A 22,601-nucleotide genomic window follows, 5' to 3' on the forward strand; every position below is an offset into this window, starting at 1 on the left:
TGGAACACAACACTGCTGCGCTGGTGAAGCACCGAAGTGTTGCTAGCAGGCGCCACCACCAGTTGCTGAGCCGGCTGTCCACCTACAGCCGCTCCAATTATGCCTCGGCAAATGCCACCACCCTGCTTGCGCGCCGCTCCTTAACCCAGCAGCACCAACTCGTCCAGTGCTGCGAGGATATTACCCGGGTGCTGGAGCATTTGACAACCGCGGTCACCGCACTGCACGCACCTGTGATTCCGGCAATTGTGGGGGGTGATGATGCTAGTGAGGGTGCCTCTAGTGTCAGCAGCCACTCTGCCACGCAGGCCCCCCCACCTAGGCGCAGCGCAAGGGCTGCCCCACCTCCAGCTGCCCAGGAAGAGGAAGAGGCTCCCAGGCGCCTGGGAATTGTGCGCCGGAGACGCCAATGACATTGTGACAGGGACACAGGCGCAGGCTGAACTTAAGCCTGCAATGGAGCGTCTCATGCAGTATGCATGAATACTGCTTTTTGTATATAGTTGTTACGAAGACCCATTTATTTTTTTGTGATTCAAACAAATACATTTATTTTGGTGCACACATACGCCTTGTGTAATCATTACAGTTTGCATGCAATTGTGATATGTGGGGTGGGGGAAGGGGGTGGGCTAGAAATTGTTAGCTGTGATGTGGTTGCGACGTCTGTGGCCTTCAGCTGGGTTCTCCCCGCGTGCATGGTGCGCATGTGCTGGTGGCCGGTCGTCCCCCTCAGATTCACTGCCTGAGATGTCAACTGGTATCCGGCGCTTGGTTGCAATGTTATGAAGCATTGCACAGACAGCCACAATGCGGCAGCACGCTGCAGGACTGTAATACATGGCCCCACCTGTCTTGTGCAGTATACGGAACCTGCTCTTGAGCAGGCCAAATGTCCTTTCAATACAGTTCCTTGTCCGGATGTGCGCAACATTGTAGCGGCGTTGCTGAGGTGTGGCAGGGTTGAGGTAAGGGGTCAGGAGGTATTCCCGTAGGGCGTAGCCACTGTCACCTGAATGAGAGGATGCAGATGTTGATTGCCTGTGCAGCGCAGTTACTTCATAGCAATGTGACATTGTCGACAAAGTGTACTTACCAAGTAGGTGTCCTTCCCCAAACTCTCCCCTGATCAGTCGTGTGTGGAGTCCGCTGTGCCTGAAGATAAAGGAGTCATGGGTACTCCCTGGGTACTGGGCCACAATGTCAGTGATGATGGTCTTGGCATTGCAGACCATCTGTATGTTGAGGGAGTGGTACGACTTCCTGTTGCGGTACATATACTCCGTGGCAGCTGGTGGGCAGATGGCGACGTGGGTACAGTCTATGCAGCCAAGGACATGGGGAAAATGGGCAACATTATAAAATTGAAGTTTTGTGAGGTCCAAATCCTGTTGGCTCGTGGGAAATGTGATGTGCCGGTGGAGCTGGGTGAGCATGGCGTCAACAAAAGTGTGGAGGCAGCGTGACATGGTGGGCTGGGAAATCCCCCCAGCAGCGGCTACTATGCCCTGGAAACTGCCGGATGCCAGGAGGTGCAGGCTGCACAATACCTGCACATGTGTGGGCACAGAATTGTTTCGCCTTGTTGGGTGCTGCATGATGGGGTCGAGTTCTTGTATCAGCCAGGTGATCATTTCCCCATTCAGCCTGTATTTAGCATAAATCTGTTCTCTGGTTTGCCCCAGCAAGGTGACCCGCTGCCGGTAAATCCGTGCCTGCCTCATGCGTCTCCTCCGTGCTGCTCGCTGTAGCCTTCGCCGCCTCACCACCATGTACATCCCAGGCATTGTGGAACGCCTATTGCTGCTGCTGAATGTCCTTATGTGTGATTGGTCAGGCCTGGACCTGTTGGTGATTGGCTAACAGTTTTTCAAAATTTGGTTAATCATGGCTTTTATGGTTACCACCTGCTTTGAGTTGTCCTTAAATTGCGCCGCGCTAATGTGCGATTTAGCGAATTTTCGCTAATGTATTTCTTTCATGAATGCCGATTGAGACAATATTGCGTTTCGCTATCCAATTCGCAGATTCCGTGGTTGGTCGCTATTTCATTTTCGCTAATGCTCGACTTCCCGGAGTCTGCGACTTTTACAGCGTAATCGCTATTCCGCTCGCTATTATTTTTTAGCGATTTCGCTATTTCGTACTTGAATGCCGATTCCGTGTTTTGCACCCGCAATTGCGTTTTCGCAGCCATTGCGGGCGCTATTTCGCTTCATGAATCAGGCTGTTAATCTTCCTGTGCCTAACAAAAATGAATGTGTAACGAAACTGGTGCTATGTAAAGCACTCTGATACCTGATATCTTCGGGTCTAGAATCCAATCAAGTAATTTACATGAAAACTATGCCAGGACCTATAAACTAGGATAATATAAATATATTTTAACCATAAGTAATATAACATTTGCTACGCTGACTTAAAGAATATCTAAATATTTTTTAAACCATAGTTAATATTAGAAATATTTGTACAAAGAAAGACATATCCAGATACAATATATAATCAAATTATAAATGTCTACAAACACAGGGATATGTTGAACATTAGTGTTGGAGTACCCTCAGAAATGGATTATGCAATCTCAGAGTAATGACAACCCTGACTCCCCATTGAAATCGTGGGAACAACAGATAGAGAACCCTTTCGCTTTCCAGTCTGTTGTGTTTGTGGGGCAGGGCCTCTTTCTCTTCTGCTCTCCGGGGCTCCGCCAATAGAGGCCCTTCTGAAGAGCTCCCAGGCGAAGCAGGAAACGGAGGCGCTGTAGGGGCAGCGTGTACAGTTCAGACAAACTCTGTACGGGAGCCAGCGACAGACCGAGCTTTCTGCTGGGCCCTCTTTCTGTCCCTACCCACCCTCAGGGCTACATTCCAAGACAACGAGCGCCCGGGGCCACGAACAAAAAGAGTGGGACCCATCGAAACCTTCTGGGGCGCGGGGGAGCCCTTAATGGATTAAATAGCGACATTCAAGAGACCGAAAAGAGGAACCCGGAGGAAAGAAAGCGAAAGCGACCGAAAGGTACAGGTGAGCGCTGGCTTTTCTTTATTTGCGTCGAACTCTTCAGAACATCGGGCTTTCGAGGGGGATAAGGGAAATTTCATGGGCTACAAGTAACGACGACCCCCTTCAACCAGTCCCCGTCCGTTCCCGTTCCTTCCTCGGTTACAATACGGCCAAGCGCGCAGCCGAGTGCAGCCTCCGTTCACTTCCTGGAGGGGAGCAAAGGTATCCAGGCGTCCCGCGCGCCTGCTGCTTTCCACCGCCCCAAACTTAAGGGATCGGTGGGGGGCACAGCAACTCGGAAGGTCTCGCCCACTCGGAGATACGCGTTAAACGACCCTAAGGTGCAGATAGTATTGTACTTCCCATTTTGTGGAGAGGCGTAGCTCCCTGAGAAGGGGGGGGGGGGCCCTTAATAAATGTATTTTTTTGGTAATTAGTTTGGCACAGCCAGGTGCTTTCATTATGTACCTTGAGGAGGGTGTCGGATTTCATAAGGAATGTTTACATCTCCACAGACAGGAATGCACACAAAGCCGCTGCGAGCCTCTCTGTGTTTTCAAAGTGCTCAACGGCGTTGATTATTTTACCATATATTGTGTTTTATTCTCTCCTAGTACCCGCACCCATCAATATTGCTTTCCCTTTCTAGTGCCCCTGAAACCCCTCTCATGCGCCCTGCTTGTCTGTGATGTACTTTCACATTCCATGCCAGAGTGATAGCTGGGAAATCCGAAGCTCACTCCCCCAAACTTACTGACTATACAACTGGCCTAGTTTTGTTGGGTGGTCAAGAAGGCGAGAGAGATGGTGCGTAGGTATGTGAGGACAATCGTATTTTCGTATTGTGTCGTGCACAGGACAGCCTCTAGGCGCTGGAAGGTGTCCGCCCAAGATTGGGCAGAGATGGCGTGGAGGCTGGAAGTGTTTGAAGACGGCTTTGAAGGTTGGAAGAGGGGGAGAAAAGGGTGATACGTTTTAAGACTCAGTGGGACGAATGTTGAAAATAGCCGGTATAAGGAGCAGAAAAGGGGCAACCTAGTGAAGAGGCTGCTAGAAGTGGTGGTTTATTATTCCAAGGGGTGTTAAAGGTTTGAGAATGACCAGAGGTAGTATGGGGGTGGGTGAGTTGGTGTGAGGGGTAGACCAGCTGAAACGACGGTCAGTGGTTGTGTTTGGCATTTAATATTATTATTGTATATGTAAGTGTATTTATATTGACATTGCACAGGAAACACTGAGCGGTATACCAATGTTCGACTAAACTTGCCATGCCCATGCATATTTTAACATTCCTCTGCTCGATAATACAGCAAGTGCCATTGCCACGTGTTTATTATAGACCATTGTTTCCATCATCATAATGCAAGTACCCTAACGAAACGGTGATGCACTAAACGTTTTCCCTACCCCTAAGCCATTGTTACTAGGGAGTTGGGCGTTATGATACACATAATAGATTTGGTGACGGTATGAGGGTTAGTAGAGGTAGAACGAGGGCTAGCTGGCTCAGACGCAGACCTGTGGGAGCGTTGATGTGTGAGGGTAACAGGTGGCAGGATTCCTAGTCGCTGCGGCAAGGGGTGATGGAGCGGCGTATGGCAGAAGGGGTGGAACTTGGAGGGCACAGCAGTGGGTTTAAAGGACAGGTAGGAGGGGGTCGAATTGACGTGAGGGTTAAAAGAGGGGGGAGGAGGGGTTGAAGAAGACGCCGCGTGGTGATGTGCTTCGGTATGAGTGTTGAGGGGGTGTGAGGGTGTGAGGGTCCGAAAGTGGTGAACGCGAGACAGGATGTCACAAGCAGTGGAGATGTTTGTAAGGTGGGTGAGGGCTTGGCCGTCCGGCGAGCTGGGCACTGGAAGCGCTTGCTGCTGAGGTGTATGAGTATTTTCAAGGTCACGGGATTAAAGCCCAGAGGTCAGAGTCCGCCTTCGACCATTCTGTGGGTGACACTGTGAATCCAATCGTACTGTTTGACAGTAATCGTTTACGTAGAGTGACGGATCTGCGAAGGGTGCGCTAGAAAGCGAGCGGTTAACGTCACTAATGATGGATATTATTTGTATAAGGCCTTCAGTGGTGTGTGTTCAGTCTCGAGGCAGGGGCCAGTTGGCTGCGGGGAGCGCGCCTGGGACTCCCAGAACAGTTGAACCGCGCGCACGTTTAGAAAAGGAGGGGGGAGAGAATGCTTTGCAATAAATGCTGTTCAGTTCCGGGAACGGAACGTAGTTCCAAGAACTCTTCTGCAGGCCGGTAACTTTCAGCACGCGTGCTCGCCTGGATCTTTGTTTTTAAGATCTGGTCTAGATACAGCTGTAGGCAGAGTACATGTCCAAAACAAGCATTTGCAATGCAATAGTTATCGCATTTGCGAGGGTTTAAGGAGCTATTCGTATTTTAAACGACAATGACTTTTATTTATGTTTTAAAACCCATAACATGAATAAAAGCAGGGGTCGAAGTGGGGGGAAAAAGCAGGGGAACGGTGGGCGGAGAATCAGAGGGTGGGAATAACCCGAGGATTGGATCAGTGGGCCGAGTTAGACGTGCATCCAGAATGCACAAAATATCCCAATTTTTTGTATTTGTTTGGCATTTCACTGGCCAGTTACAGCTTATTATTTTATTTAATTCAACCAATGGATGCGCACAATTATTTAAGGCTTAATTTGAGTTATTGACATTAAAATATATTCACAAAGTTGGATACATTTTCAATCAGAGAATGTCCAAATTACTCTTAAAAGTGGAATCACAAGCCGTTGTCTAATAGCCATGACATTTCTGTCATCAGCACTTCTCCCTTTTTCCACAAGAGCTGTTCAAACATAAATGGCAAAACATCCTAGTTTGCAAATGTTTTCCACATAATTATGGCTCAGCCACATTTGCCACCTTATACATCAGCTGTAGCATAATCTGACAATTTTAACTAATACATTGCTTGCAGCTCAAACAGATCAAAAGTTACTAAAAAATATGACTTGTGTTGCTGCAAAGTGGATGGCCCTTTGCAAAGGTTGACTGATCACCTTTGTCACTGCTGCACTTGTATGTTAAACTGGTACTAATAAGGCAAATTCTTTGCAGAGACTGTTAGTGTTTGTAAACATGTGAAAATAATAAAGTATCAGAAAATATATTGCATTACACTGCAGCCTTTCTTTTGCTGCATAATTTAGTCAACACTGTGGCATAAGTTTGTCCTTCATTGCTACAAAATTTCAGTGGCCCCAAAGCTGGCAGCACATGTTAAAGGTGCTTGTGCATGATGCAGAGACTGTGGTGTTTTTGAACTTAGTTTTGTGTGTGTGTAAGTCCTGCATTGCCGATCCCTGGTGAGTTGCAGCTACTACTGCAGAACAAGGCAAATGGAGGTATCAATGGGTGAGGCGTATTGGCCTCACGGGCAGAGCCATCTTTAGCATTAGTTGAGCCCTGTGCGACAATATTTGTTGGTGCCCCCCCCAATGACACCCTCCTCCACAGATTCCCTCACTACCACCCTTTAACAGTGCCCCTCAAGTTTCCATAACCACACTCTCAGATGCATTTAATTTGATTTATAGTGCCACTCATACAAGTGTAGGGTGGCAGAACACTTTACATCACACACATTACACAGAGATAATCAATTATACGTGTGTAACTCACTTTATAGGAGATTTTACATAAGACAAAGGACTACAAGGTGTAGGAGTCACATAACAACCATACTAGTAGGCAGTACAGTTTAATAGTGATTGGTCTGGAGAAACACTACTCCGAATTTAAAACGTAATACCATGGTTGGGGGTTGCGACCTTGACAGATGATTAGTCGATGTCATTTGTATTTTTCTCCCCTATGCTTTTTTATACTCGGACCTATGCCTAACCCAATTGTGTATGCTCTCTGGAGTGTATGTCATGCAATTGAACAAGCTGATAAGTCTAATCGTTAAAGGAAACCTGATACACCACTGTGCACCAACACAGCTTCGATCGCTCATAAACACTGTCTGTAAACACAAACCTATTATCCAAAAGCCAGCAAGATAGTGCTGGCAGTTAATCACTAGCAGGTTCAATCTGTCTAATCTGGAAATTAGAGATTCAAACTACAACATGGATGACTCAGTCATTCATCCTTCCCAGGACAATGATCGGTGCGAATCATTTTGAACAATATTAACTATCTCTAAGGAAAAGAAAAATTAAATAGAAGTAAGGACATAGATGAAATCACTGGATCTAGCAGACACACTGTTTTGATGTGCAAACAAAAAACATTACATAGCGACCAGAACAGGGAAAATAGGTTATTATAAGGTTCTTCACGTGCTGTTATCTTTTTAACCTTGATCACTTAAAGCAAAACTGTTGCCACCCCATCGGTCATCTTCAGTAAGAGGTGTATTAGTTATCCATTAAGTAGCAAGCAATTAAGCAATCATATGCTGATGACGCCAAAGAGAAAATTGGACACACCTGTACCTAGCTTGGAAATAATTTTCAAACTGTCGTATGCAAGAACAGACCTATGTTAACCATATGCTGACGTGGTCAACATTTGCACACAGTGCTCTTACAACAGCTTAACTACTTGTATATTGTCAATGCATTTGTCTATGGCTGCGGTTTCATTTCCAGCACACATATTTAATACGAACACCCTCACTCCAAAATGTTCGTCAGTGCGAGCCTGGTCTATGAAAGGTCAGGGGTCATGCCAGCTGTCGGGGCACAGTGTTTCCTTATTTTTCTGGTACCCATGGGGCGGGGCACCTACACAAGGCACCGAATTTACCTGCACCATGCTGCGCTACTGTGCCACCTTCAGCTACAGAAATCGAGGGGGCCGGGCAGGCCGAGAAGAGCGCAGGGTCAGCTTCTACCCCTAAATGCGCTGTGCACCTGGTGCTTCGTTGCTGCTTTTTAGGTCTCGGCCTGCGTCGCACTGCGTAAGCAGTGGGTGGAGTCCGAGATTTTATGTTTTGGCTACAGTGGGGCTTGAACCCGCCCCTCTTCTCCATTGGCTGGCTTCGTAAATGCTGCCCAGCCATTGGAGGAGAGGGGCTTCACTCGGTTCAAGCCCCGTCTTTTCCAGATTCGGGGGCGTTTCTCTCTCGTTTTTAAGCCCCACCCCTTTTCTAGTGGTGGGCGTTACACCCTCCCTCTCACCGAGGTCCATGGATTCGAATAAATGCTTTTGACTGGAAGAGTCGTCGCACCGAGTGTTCTACTGTACCCTGAGGGCTGGTTGAAGCTGCGAAGGATGACGAGCCAGACGTCCGAAGCATTAAAAACAAGACCATTAATTCCTCACTTAGACGCACAGACACATAAACCCATGACCCGGCCGCCGACGCAAAGCCTGCCGGACTGGGCGTTTGACTCCATTAAACTCCGTCTCGCGCTTCACCACCGGCTTCCAAACCTCAGCCCCCCTAGGCAAATACTCAGGCCCTCAGAGACCCCACGGGGTGTCCCCGTGTTTGTACACAAGGCCGTGGTCTGCGCGGGAACAATTACTCCTACTTAATACTCTTACTTCCATCCACTTAAAGCCAGACTCCTAATTAAAATCTCACTCGCTCCGCACCACTTGCCAAATGTAGCATAAACAGACGTGCGAGCTTCACACCCAGGAACAGGCGCCCTCTGGGGGGCGCGTGCAGGCCAGCTGGCAGCCTGGGCACGTCCCAGCGCGCTCCTGCGGGTCACGGCTGGGTGCAACACTGGCGGTGCTCCCGGGGCAGCTCTGTAGCACGTGCTGCACCTGTTCAAGGCAGGACCGGGTCACGGCTGCTTGCAACACTGGCAATGCTCCTGGGGAAGCTCTGCAGCACATGCTGCACCTGTGCAAGGCAGGGCCCCAGCTCACGACCCTTTCACTCACCCACTTCTTTTATTTCCCTCCTTCCGCCCTCCCTTCCTCACCAACCTCCACTTACCCCCCTTCCTTCTTTGCGCACTCCCCTCTTCTTCCCCCGCTCCCCCTATTTCTCCCGACGTTCCTCATTTCTATCCTATCTCTGTTCCTTCCCTTCGCCTTCCTTGATTTTCTTCTCTTTCCTTCTTTCCCCCTTTCGCGTCTACCTTTCCTCCACCCTTTCATCCGTTCTCATCGAGTCCCGTGTCCCATACCCTTCTTACTCATACCCCCACCCTTTCCTTTTTTTTTTTTTCTTTTATTTCCTCATTTCCTTTCCTCCTTCCTCCCACCTTTCCTTTCCTCCACAATCGCTCCTTTTGCTTCATTTATTCTTTTCTCTGTTCAACCCTTTTCCTGTTTGTTCACATCTCCCCTCTGCACTTTCGTTTTCCTCTTCTTTTCCCACCCACCCTTTAACATCCCTCCTAGTTGTTGATTACCCTGTTTCCCCTTTCTTTTCATTCTTTCCTTTCAGATTCCTTCTGCCCCGTGCCCTCTGTCCTGCCCCCTCGTCCTTTCTAATCTCTTTTACTGCCCGGCCCCTCTTCCTTCCGCCGCTCGCTCACACAGTTTCTTCTTTTCGGCGATTCACCCTCTATTTCTTTCTTTTCACCCCCTACCCCCTCAGCATTCCCAGCTTCCGGATGCCCCATTTCCTTAGGGTTCAATTCTTAGCTGATGTTCCCCCTCCCTTCCCGTGTGTCCCTTTTCACCAAGCGCTGCCCTCCACCTTCCTTCTCTGCTCCCCCCACTTGTGCCCCAATGAACCGTGGGTCCCACCTTCTTTCCCTGCCCTCCCCGCCAACACCTTGTGCCCTTATCACCAGGCGCTGCCCCCCCTTGCCTTGGGTTCCACCTTCTTTCCCCCTACCCCCGAGCTTGTATCCTTTTTCACCAGGCGCTGCCCCCCCTTGCCTTGGGTCCCACCTTCTTTCCCCCTCCCCCCCGAGCTTGTATCCCTTTTCACCAGGCGCTGCCCTCCCTTGCCGTGGGTCCCACCTTCTCCCCCCCTGACCTTGTGTCCTTATCACCAGTGGCTGCCCCTCCCTTGCGTTTCACCTTCCTTCCCTGCTCCAGTCCCCACCTTTTGCCCCTTTTCACCAGGCGCTGCCCCCCCCTGCCGTGGGTTCCACCTTCCTCCCCCCCGCCACACCGACCTTGTGTCCTTTTTCACCAGGCGCTGCACCTTGCCTAGGCCCCTCCTGTGTCCTTTTTTCTTCAGGGCTACCCTCCCTGGCCTCGTTGGCCATTCTGCGCCATCATCACAGTGCCCTGTTATGTGTACCACTGTTCCTTACATTTAGACGTAAGTATCCACTTTACAAGATCTGGGTGGCCTACAGGGCACCATTCTGTTTGCTTCAATACCCCTACGAACGTCATGATTAAAAACTAAAATCTGTAAGCGAGCAGATAAGTAAACAGAGCAAGGTGTGTGTGATTTCGAAGCACGCGTGCAGCAGTCTGGGGTACATAATGCTAAGTGGAGATTTGTGGTCCAAAAGTTCCATTAGAGCTGCAGATGGCAAGTGTTTCCTTCCATTCTAAGCGTACGCACTGAACACGACTTACGTGAGTGCCTGGCCCAAACAGGGGCCACCAGGGGCTGGAGGTTTAATTTAGCTGAGTAGTCAGCAGCTTGCATCACGTCAGCCTGCTCCCCAGATTTTAAGAGGAGACCGTAATAGTGGGCACACCGCACACTGAAAGGAAATGAGCATGGCGTGCAGCTGACAGTAGGAGTATCTAGAGTGTGAAAATGCTGGTGCGAGAAGCAGGCCTTCCAGATGTGCCTCGTGCTTGAGCATCAGGCGGAGGCGCTGACGTCACGGCCCGTCCATTGTGGGATTAATGCTGGATATTGTTACCAGGCTCCTCCGGCTCCTAATCTCAGGCCACGGGTCCCGGCAGGAGTCATTACAGTAATGGATGTTCATCGCCGTTTTTAATTTGTGGAAAGTCTGGGATTGACTCTCTTTTGGATGACAGTCCAATTCCAGCAGAACGAAAACATCTAACAAAGGGAGTCTGCTGGGCTGTATTTTTATGTCCTGTTTCCTATTTTATTATTATTTTGTGCACTCGTTGCTTGTGCTTGCTCTCCTACCCCCCTCGTTGCTCGTGCTTGCTCTCCTCCCCCCTCGTTGCTCGTGCTTGCTCTCCTCCCCCCTTGTTGCTTGTGCTTGCTGTCTTGCCCCCCTCGTTGCTTGTGCTTGCTGTCCTGCCCCCCCTCGTTGCTTGTGCTTGCTGTCCTGCCCCCCCTCATTGCTTGTGCTTGCTGTCCTGCCTCCTCTTTGCTTGTGCTTGATCCCCTGCCCCCCGTTGCTTGTGCTTGCTGTCCTCCCCCCCTCGTTGCTTGTGCTTGTTGTCCTGCCCCCCCTCGTTGCTTGTGCTTGCTCCCCGGCTCCCCCATTGCTTGTGCTCGCTGTCCTGCCCCCCTTGCTGTCCTCCCCCCTCGTTGCTTGTGCTTGCTCCCCTGCCCCCCGTTGCTTGTGCTCGCTGTCCTGCCCCCCCTTGCTGTCCTGCCGTTGCTTGTGCTTTCTCCCCTGCCCCCAGTTGCTCGTGCTTGCTGTCCTGTCCCCCCTCGTTGCTCGTGCTTGCTGTCCTCCCCCCCTCGTTGCTTGTGCTTGCTCCCCTGCCCCCGTTGCTTGTGCTTGCTGTCCTGCCCCCCCTTGCTGTCCTGCCGTTGCTTGTGCTTGCTCCCCTGCCCCCCGTTGCTCGTGCTTGCAGTCCCCCCCCCCTCCTTGTTGCTTGTGCTTGCTGTCCTGCCCCCTCGTTGCTTGTGCTTGCTCGCCTGCCCTGCTATTGGCATTGTAAATGAGAATGGCATTTATTTATGTTTTAAAAAAAAACATAAATAAAAATAATGTCACGCGCAATGCCAATAGCTCTAACTTTAAAAATGCAGAGACCATTGCATTGTAAATGCTTGTTAGGGAGTGGGACTGAAGATGCTTTACAACACAGACCCCAACTGATGTTTTCACACTGTTACACACCTATTCAGACTTTGACAAGTGAGCTGGTGCACACTGGACAGCTAATAAATAAATAAAGGCGCACAGGCATGTTAGAAGTGGGAGGGGTCTGATTTGGAGGGGGAACAAATGACCTCTGCATCTGTGCAGCGTGAACTGAGCGTACTTAGAAATTAAAAAGAAATGCAAAGTAGGTTATGAAATGGCCGCAATTAGGCGCGTGGCTGCTTAAAAGCTGACCGTGCTGTAAATTAAATAAAATTAACTATTAAAGGCGTGTGGCCGCTTGAAATCGGACCGTGCCATAAATTAAATAAATAAATAAGCGCAGCCTCTATAGTTGAAGTGGACCACGTTGTAAAGTAAAAAATACATTAATAATATAAGCGTGTGGGTGCTGCAAGGTCATGGGTGGAATAGGGGAAGCGCATTAAATAAAGTAGTGCTCACCAACTTATAATGCAGACCGTGTAACACCACCAATAAAAGGTCCAGTCTTTATGGGCGGTAACAAATGTAGACAAGGCAGTACCCAGGAGGGACTAACACGCCTCATAATGAATCGGAATTCAGCGTTTACGAAGGACAATGACACCAGCCAATTACAAATATGGGTGGAGAGTGGGCGCGGCTTCTACTGCATACCCTAATACTGCATGCATCGCAGAGCGAGCAGCGCATGGGCGCTGCTGCTAGGCTCAACCTAAAAAGAAGTGGTGAGACTAACCACGTTAGGCAGTATGGTTGTGACATCACCTTGCCTGATAACACATCGTACGACCGCCCGTGGAATCACAGGAAGTGTCAGTATAACCCATGACCTCGCAGGAAGTGACATCACAAGGTGACATCAGATCTTAAGACCTCACACATATGTTTAGCAGGTCTGTCATGAGTATATTTGAGTGCATTACAATATTTAACTAATGAGATTTTGCGTTATGACCAAAAAGTGATGTAATCCCAGCGCAAAATCTGTGCATCAATTTATACATTTTTTTCTTTTAAAGCCTGCCACAAGGAAATTGGCAACTAGGAGAAACTTGGCAGTAAATCTGTTCTGCGTAATTGGCTGCAAAGTCTGCATTTTTAAATAACATATAGCTTTAAGGTAGCTGCTGCAGAGATCTTTGTGTGGCAACTAAATCTCAGGGAATAATAATAATGGTAAAATAACTGGAGTATAACGTATTTGCTGGAAAGATCTGTGTTTTTTCTAGTCTCAATTTTGAAACAAAGTAGAACAGAGGGTTAATATGTCTCCTACAAAGCACACTATGTAACACGCAGACAAGAGATTTTTTATTTTATGTAAATGGGGAGTTACTGCTTTTATCACAGATATCCCTTTGTTACTTGCAGTTCATAAATTGTAATCCTTCTAATGTAGCACAGTGAGCTATGAAGGACATAACTCCTACACCTTGTAACCCTCACTGTCTTATGTAGCACGTCCTACACTTTGATTTACACGCATATGATTTATTGTCAATGTATAATGTGTATGATTGATGTAAAGCACTCTGGCATCCTGCATTGGGATGAGTATTTTTTTGGTTAAGGTTTTTTTTTGCGTTAATCCTGGGACAGACATCTTACATTATTACAGAGCATGCATATCTTTTATATACAGGGTCTGACCAAAGTCAAAAGCATGCCTTTCTTAAGTACCTGTGAAGTGATAAGCTGTGTACCTTTGTTTCCCCTCCATTGCATGTATGTGTGAGGCTTCCAGCCAGGATACTCCCAACAAAAGGAGGCCTGACGCTCCCTTAACTTCGGCCTTTGTCATGGGCCCAGTTAGAATCTGATAAGCCTTCTCCACGCCTGCAGTTTGCTGCTTGAAACAAAAGGCAGACAACATGCAGGCGCTGCTGAACGTGTCCCTGTGTTTGAAAATTATACCAGGATACGTTTAGCATACTTCTCTGGGACCTAACCTCATGGCAGGGTAGAGGGCATCCTTCTTGTATAAAGAGTGGCTAGACGCTGTCTACTTGTGTGTACCAGGCTTGTGCCCTGCCTTGGCTGTAGGTTTGGGTCTACCCTCTTCATCTATTGAGCTGTTTAGCATTCACTCTTTGCTTCCACAGACCGAAGCATGCTGCTTGGGGCAGTGGGTCAGCCCAATTCAGTCGTTGGTTCTCTTAACTGTGAGTAAGGGTATTTTGTATGCTGAGCACATGTGCAAAGCTCTCTGAAGAATATTGCACGTCAGGGCTAGGGATACTTTTTATTTCTATATTTTGCACATTTATGGGGGGAGTATTGCGAATGTTTGGAAAAAATACAAAAAAGTCACACACTTGCCAAAGCCAGACCTGTTGGCTTTGCCAGTGCTTATTCGCCACATTGTTAGGCTGTGCAGTGCAAAATAACAGAAGGACATGTACACTTTAGAAATTGTTCTAGTATGTTTAGTGGTTTTATGCTGAGGCATGCCACATTCCTCTCGGTTTTTTATACTTTGTTAATATCTTAATGTGATATCTTGTACTGTGTCACTTTTGTGTTTTGTTCCAGGGGTATAGCTAGTTGAGTTGCAGCAGGTGCACTGATACTGGGGTACAGAGATCTAATGGCTCTACTAAATGCTGATTTTTGGTGTATTTGAATACCAATCCAAAATGCTAGGATTGGGTCATATTCCCTGTTTGCATTTTGGAATATTTGCTTTTCCATTGTTTTATTATGTTATCGTTTCTATGCTGTGCTGGAGCTTTATGTTAAACATGTTACAGGCATTTGAGTGGTTCTGTATTGCATTTACAAGACCCCAGCTACTCCATTCGCTGCTGATCATAATTAAGTGCACACCAAAAGCCCAGGGCTGTCTAAACTGGACATTGTATTTGCCATTGGTTTGCCACCTTTCTTCTGACCTCACCTTTCCACAAAGTAAGATACATTTTAATGGCTGGTTTATGCCTTTTTGTTTAGGATATGCATGCTGTTTGGATGTCTTAGCCTGTCATAAAGACACAGTGTTGTTCATAAATACACTTGCATGGTCATTTGTTTTACTTTGCTATCATTTAAAAAATTTTGATTTTTTGCAATGTAAAAGACGTGTACTCACATAGGTTTTCTTAAAGATGCAACACAATACTGGCCCTTTGTCAAAAGTGTCTACTATGTAACGTTTTGCTGTTAATGCTTTTTTTGCTCACTACTTAAAACACAAACTTTATATTTTGACTCCTTTTAATAACATTCTTCTTTGAGGGTACAGCTTAAGCTCTGCTAATTTAGTCCGTTCAGGAAATGAGGTCATCAAGTTTCCATATTGCTGTAGATAAAGAATTAACATCATTTTGGGATTCGCTTTCTCAGACATACAAAGTTTCTCAACTGTTACCTAACTCTTCATTTGAAACAAGCCAGGCTTATTTGCTGTGCCAATTCTTATTTTGTGTGCTTATGTTTGGGAACATTTGAACATTCAGATCATGAACATCTTGGTAAAGAAAGAAGGGTGAGTGAATAGAGGGTTGTTCAGCCAAATTGTACTTTAACGATGCACAGAACCCATACTGGAACCTTAAAGTAATGATTACGTTGGACAATAGTAACCTTAACTACAATTCTGCCACTGTGGCTAAAACATTATTTAGATGTAAATTACTGAAACAGAATGCTATTAGGGCGAGATGTACTAAGAATTGATTCACAAAAGGTAGTTCAATTTGCACACCAACTTTTTGTGACTCAGTTCCTGATTTTGTGAATCGACCTTTGTACTAATAGGTTGATTTATTAAAGGCCCATTCAGACTGGGGTGTAATTCGGTCTGCCTCATCAACATTCATGAGGTAGGTTACAAATTGTGACACAATTCTATTGAATGCCGTCACAGGGATTTTGGCGTGCTGGGGTCAGGAGACTCCCAGGGGTCGTATTACAGGGAGAGTCTAACAGGCGCAATGGGTGTTTGCACCCGCTTTGCACGCCCCCGGGGCACTTTGGTATTACAGAAGGGGCCGTTGACGGTTGTGCGGCCCCTTCTGTAATATCGATAGTTCTGGTGCACATAAAGCTCCAGCGATATCTGCAGGGGGCGTTCCCTCATTTGCATGTGGGGTATGCCCCATGCCAATGGGAGAATCCCTTTGCCACTGTGCCCGCACCGTATTACAGACGTGGGTGCAGAGGCAAAAAAGCTGTCAGGAGGCGCACTGACAGTGTGCCACCTAAAGAGCAGCCCTCTGCAGGGGGTAAAGGGGGTCCTATGGACCCCCCGGACATCTCCTTGCAGGCGGGTGCAGTCATAGACTGCACCTCCCTGCAAGGGAGCTCTAATCCCCCTTCAAAGTATAGGCGGGTTGCCGCCTGCACTGTGAAAACACAGAGTGGCTTTAAAGCAGCTACTCAGTTTTTCACCTGAATGTGCTGCCCCCAGGGCAGTGCAAGTTCGCAGCTGCCCTAGTGGCAGTGCATTTATGGTAATAGGGTGCATTTTCATTGTTTGCGATGGTCGCACCTTTTAAAAGGTGCACCTGGCGCTAACAATGAAAATGCCCCTTTACTGTAAAACGGCCTTAGGTCTGTGATCGCATTTAAATAAAGTACATTTTTAGGTCTTGCTAGACTCAGCACATGCGCTGCTCTTGCGAGAAATTTAGTAGGTGGTTAAAAAATGCTACCCAGGCCGGCCACCAGCTTGCTATTATGCGCACAAACTCGCGCGATGTGCACAGCAATTTTTCCCATCGCGCGCGCGCTACTCGCGTCACCCCTCGCATTTAAACATTTTTTAAATTTCATTTCGTGGCCGCCCGGCGTTACTTTTACGAACGCGCGGCCAATGCTTGTTATTAACGGTAGGTGTTGTTTATCTTTAATCCTTTAGCCATGCACTGACACTGGTACTACGTCAGTCAGCACATGGTTATTGTTGTGCCTTGACTGAGCTCAAATATGCATATGGGCGCTATGTGGTGTGCGATCACTGAACAGAAATACCAAACCTCCGATGCACCGATGTGCAGGCGCACTATAAAACTCTGATGAATTGATGTAAAGAAATGCAGCCTTTCCAAATGACGATGCACCAATGTGCAGGCGCACTATAAAACTCTGATGAATTGATGTAAAGAAATGCAGCCTTTCCAAATGACGATTTGCAGTTGTATAAAACACGGCCCAATACAAGATGACCCGACATGCTCACATTGCCATTCGTGACGTGCCTCTATGAACAGAGTTGCTGCTTGTGGCCCAGTGACGCGTCTGCCCCCTCTGAGATGCTAATTGCTGCTCGAGTGTGGACAGGAGCATGCAAACCACTCCACGCACCGTCCAGGGCGCTTGCACCGCTCAAGGCCTGCGCCTAACTACTACAATCCCACGAAGTATGGCATCTGAAAATATTCCTATAGAATGCCCAACAAAAGACACCAGGTACATGCCGCACACCACAGTCAAATCCTTGCCAACGCCGATCAAACACGGTCCTCACCGCCAAGCAGGGCGCAGGAAAAAAACATAGTCCTACTGCAATGTAGGTACTTTGGGTTCGGCACGGGTTAAGGCTCGTCTCCAAAATTCGTAGAAATTCAGCAGACACAGGCTGTCGTTTTAACATTTAATCTTCTGGCTCAAAATCCCTAGCATCAGCAGGGACACAGCAAATGTTTACCCACCTACTCTCTTCTCCTCAACCCACATTCTACTATGACCTAATACATTCCATAGTGCATTCCAAAACTACAATCATAACATTCTACATGTGGGAAAGGGATAACACAACAAGTCCCACCTTGGACCACTGCTCTGTGGTGATGTGTGGATCTGGTAGGAAGTGTACTTCTTTCTTACTTTTCAATAGAATGTGTTTTTCTTAACAGCTTTATACAGTCTTCTTTACGTTTAGAATAGGTTTTACCTGCACAGCCTCATTGTGTTTGTGGGCCAGCAAGAGTTGATTGTGTAGATTGTTAAGAAAAAAATGTTGTTGTCAGTTTACTATCTAACTGCCAAGCACCCTTTAATTGCCTACATGTGTACTTGTTGCTTGAAAAAACAAGCATTGGCATAGCCAATAGGTCTCGCTTTTGTGACCTTTTATGTTTTTAACAAGAGTTATTGGCTTTGCCAATGTCTTTAAGCTATGTTGTAGAGCAGTGTGGCTGCTCTGTAGCATGTTGAAAAGTTATAATAAAAATGTGTTATACGCATTTGTTACCTTATATATAACCAAAAAGATATTATGTACACTGAACGACCCTATTAAAAAAAGAATTAGCTTAAAACATGTTTTCTAGTTTTTTGTCCTCGCAATGCTGGCAAACTTCCTGCCTGCTCTAGTAGTTGTTTGTTAAGGTTTTTAGGTTGTTATTGGGACAGGATATAAACAGTGCTGGTAGTGAGGTGGTGCTACACTGGTGCAGAGCTGATGCTGCACTGATGCGGAAGTGGTGCTGTGCTCAGATGGTGCAGCACTGGTGCTGAGGTGGTGCTGCACTGGGGCTGGGTGATGATGAGGTGGTGCTTTGCTGGTGCTGAGGTGCTGTGGTGGTGCTCAGATGCTGCTTAGTGATGCTTAGGTTTTGCTGCAGTGGTGTTGCTGAGTGATGCAGAATTGACGCTGATTGGTGCTGAAGTGGTGTTGCGCTGATGCAGAGTTAGTGCTGAGTTGGTGCTGAGGTGGTGTTGCACTGATGCACTCGTACTTAGGGGGCACTGTGCTGATGCTGTGGAGGTGTTCTGATGGTGCTAAAGTGACGCTCTGCTGGTGCTGAGTGATGCTGAGATCGTTACATGTTGGACTGCAGCTTCAGCCAGGAATGAAAGGGACAACAAATAGCGTGCCCACAATGGACAGGCTCATACATTAGACAGTAGAGCTATCCTCTACTTGTGCACACAATGGACAAGCTAATACATTAGACAGCAGGGCTATCCTTTATGTGTGCACAGAATAGACAGGCTTACACATTACACAACAGAGCAATTCTGTATGTGTGCTCAGAATGGACAGGCTTATACATTAGACAGTAGAGTTATCTCCTACATATGCACACAGTGTACAGGCTGCCACAGCGCAGCAGAGCTATCTCTGACACGTGGCCACAATGTACAGGCTCATAACTTAGACAGCAGAAGTATCTCCTACAAGTGCAAGTAATGTACAGGCTCATACACCAAGCAGCAGAGCTATCCCATATATGTGCACAACATGTAAAGGCTAATGCCCCAAATATCTCTTCTCCAGCAACTAGCGCAGATTGTTAAAGTTGACACGTTGCCTGCATAAACAGCCCCTGAATGTTCACATATTGTGCAGTCAGATGTTTTTATGCAGTGAAGCTATCACTACACTAGTGGACAGCTTGTGCAGTTTGATACAGGAGACAGCAGAGCTATCCAATACATCTGTACGAATTATGCTTTTGATAACCTGGGTGACAAAGATGATCAACAAATATACACAGATTACGCAATCTGGCTCCTCAGAAGAGTTGGATTATGCCTTGGATTCATGAGACAGCAGAGATATCACCAGATTGTTCACGGTTACTTCAGAGACAGCAACATTCAGGATATGTTTGGAAACTACAGACAACAGATTGTTGACTGGCTGGTCACATGGCTGAACACAGCCCCGGCTCCGCCGTACAGAGGACAGCTGACACGAGGCTGTGGATACTCTCTGTGAGTATCATGTTATAAACAGCAGAGCTATCCCTCAAGCTTGCACATATGACGCCAGCCTACGCCCCAGAGACCAGCAATATAGTAGGTTAATAACCCGGCATGGGTTAGGTCTTAACTAAATACAGAGTACAGTGATGCGTTTATTATTAAATATTTTTTCATATTGTACATACTGAGAACTGATGCCCTGTTTGCGGAACAGTTGTACTACAGCCCTGCCAAGTATCACGCAACAGGCGTGACTCTAACGCATTTCAGTGTGGTGTTCCGCAACACCGCACTGAAATGCATTGTCACGCATTCTAATGCAGCTGAGCGCACTCTGACACTAGCACGCTCGCCGGCGCCTCTGATTGTGTGAGCCGGCTGCTGCTCCTCCGCAGACTTGCTAGCAGGCTCAGACAGAGAGTAAACAGTTAAAGATCGTGCTCAGAGAGTGTGAGTGTCTGCCCTGCTTCCTGCCTTCATTGCAATTGATTTCCGCCCGCGGCGTCGGCTGAGTGCGTCACTACTGTACTGGCTGTCAGGTGCTGGGGGGGAGGGGATGGGTGTGACCTCACGTCCTGAACATGAAGGAAGTTGGTCGGTCACAGAGAAGCGGCGGGGGACTTGAATGGTGTTGTGCTGTCTTCCGTGTTCGTACTCCCCAACTGAGCTGAGAGCAGACACCGTCGGACAGCATCGCCTGGCTCCAAAGTCGGCAGTCTAGCCGTGAGCCACATCCTCAGTCTCCCAGACTAGGAAGTTCTTTCTGGTAAGGCCTTTTTTTCTCTGTGTCCTCAATGGCGCCCTGTCAGCTCGGGATTCGGCCTGAAGCAGACATGATGGTGACTTGTGTCCTGAATTACAAAGGCATCACCCGTCCGCCGCCAAAGTCAGTGATGGTGCCGCAACAGGCACTGATGCCTGTAGCGCCTCAGAGAGTGCAGCTGAGCAGAACCAAGGCCGTGATAAAACGCGAGGCCTGCTCCAGTCCTTGACTCGAGCACTGGACCGCGGCCTCTGCTCATGGTGCAGGGGGAAGTCGTCGCGGCTGGCTAGCCCGTACCGCGACTGCGCTGCAATGTTCCACAAGTAAGAGTGTCACACTAACTACCTTTAAAGTACCAGATAGGTTGTTTCAGATAATAGTTACTTGTATTACGGTCTCACTCGCCCTTGGCATTGAAAGACACTAGCTCACTGTTGTAATTAGCAATTGTTTCACTAATGTACATTCCTAAGGTATAACCTACTTCTTTTGGTAATTTTTTTATTGTAGCGCTTTGTAACTGTCTGTAACCATCCATTTAATTACATAAATGTTCTCGCTATATAAACATGTACGTAAATAAATAAATCTTGTATTCCCTCCTTCTTCCCCCTCACTCCCGTACCAAACCCTCCGTTACTGGGACGTCAGCCCATCATCTCCTGTCAACGAGGCGCTATCCATCTGTTAGAGGGCACGCTAGAGCACCGCAGGGGAAACCAGCAACCTTTCAACATCTCAGCAGTGTTCTGACTGCAGAGAAACGGAGGATTTTCTGACATTTACACCCGAATCATGGCACAGAGAGCGAGGGCCTTTAGGCACTTCTGGAGCTAAGGGAGCGAGGGTCTCTAGGCAGGTGCACTGTTAGGACCGAGCTCGGGTACAAGAATAATAGAAACAGAGCAAGCTAAGAGAAACAATCACAGGCAGGGGTGTATCTGCAGTGGTCCGATTCTCACCCGTAGAGTAGCAGATATTCCTTAAGGCACAAGAGCACTTACATTTTTTCATTTCTTTAAGCGTGCGTTGACAATGCTGCCATGATTAGATAAATTACTATATTAAAATAACTTCAACATTGTTATGCAGATCTGCAGTAGAACTTTTTTAAATAAAAAGATAACGTTTTCTTTGATTATTGTATTTAACATCGCTTCTCTGCTTGTAACATTCTAGTTAGTAGTTGCCATTCATGACTAAGCAAAACGTTTGCATTCTTGCACCTGTGCATGTAGTGTACTCTAAAGTGCAATGTCTGTGACGGGAGATTAGTCTAAGTATATGCTATTATAATAGCACAAACCAAGGCAAGTGGAGCGCTGTACCGGGTCAAAGGTAGGAATACAGTCAGCGCGTGATCGGAGAGATACCTGGTTCTGTGAGGAGATGTGTAATATTACTACATTGTGCTTTCGTGTTCTTTAAAAAGGTGCGTCTACAACTCTTTCCTAAATTGGAGCAGTGTTGAGGCAGTCCTGATGGATACATGGATGTTTTTTTTCCAGATCCTTGATGCATAGATGGAGAAAGTCACTTGCCTGTTAAATCATTTTTGGGGAGTTTTTCGTCACTAGTCTGGTCCACGCCCGTTTAGCTTAACTACGCACGTTTGAACACATGATCCTAAAGACCAATGGGTGTAATTTCTGATATTTATATGTTTCCCTCGTCTTCATTGCTTCATTTTGCTTGTGAGAAAGTGTCACTCATAGTCGTTGAAATGTCACTCATAGTTACACTGAAATTATGAAAATGTCACACATAGCAATCTGAAACCTTGGCAGCTATGGTACTATATTGCAGCATTTATATATGTGTCAAGCCTTGAAGCGCACACAAAGCAAAAGTGAGTAAGTATCCTGTAAAATATAATAATACTTTTGCCAACCAAAAAAAAAACCCTTATAAACTCGCTGCTATAATAAATAAAACACAGCAGCCGTTAGATTGACACTGTGCAAATTTAGAAATAATATACACTATAACTAAGGAAGTGATCGATCATTTATGTATTAAGCTGTGTTTCCTTTCTGAAATCCTTCTTGTACAAAACCGACAACAAAGCAACCAATAGCACAGAGTCGATTTTTATCCCGACAGAAATAACTAAAACACGCATTGGCGTAGCCAATAGGTCTTGCCTTTGGAACCTTATAAGTATTAAGTTATGCTGTAGAATATCCTTAGCTCAACAACATCAACTGTTGCATGGACAAACACTTATACGTTCCCAAAGGCGAGACCTATTGGCTATGCCAATGCTTGTTTTTAGTGCAGCCCATTTTACTTATAGG

The 22,601-nt window shown here is 47.0% G+C and overlaps 1 protein-coding gene across 4 annotated transcripts in view; it reads left to right on the forward strand.

The window, feature by feature from the left end:
* The first annotated feature begins 2,715 nt into the window (after positions 1-2,715).
* Positions 2,716-22,601, forward strand: part of STAT6 (signal transducer and activator of transcription 6) — a 732,055-nt gene continuing 712,169 nt past the window's right edge. The window contains exon 1 of one of the 4 annotated variants that reach the window (XM_078688994.1): positions 2,716-3,027. The gene's annotated coding sequence lies outside the window, so the exon portion shown is untranslated. The remainder of the gene's footprint in view (positions 3,028-22,601) is intronic. The other 3 variants (XM_078688995.1, XM_078688998.1, XM_078688997.1) reach the window with 3 other exon arrangements.

The sequence above is a fragment of the Lissotriton helveticus genome, chromosome 1_1 (genome assembly GCF_964261635.1).
Source record: "Lissotriton helveticus chromosome 1_1, aLisHel1.1, whole genome shotgun sequence".
NCBI classification, from domain to species: Eukaryota; Metazoa; Chordata; class Amphibia; order Caudata; family Salamandridae; genus Lissotriton; species Lissotriton helveticus.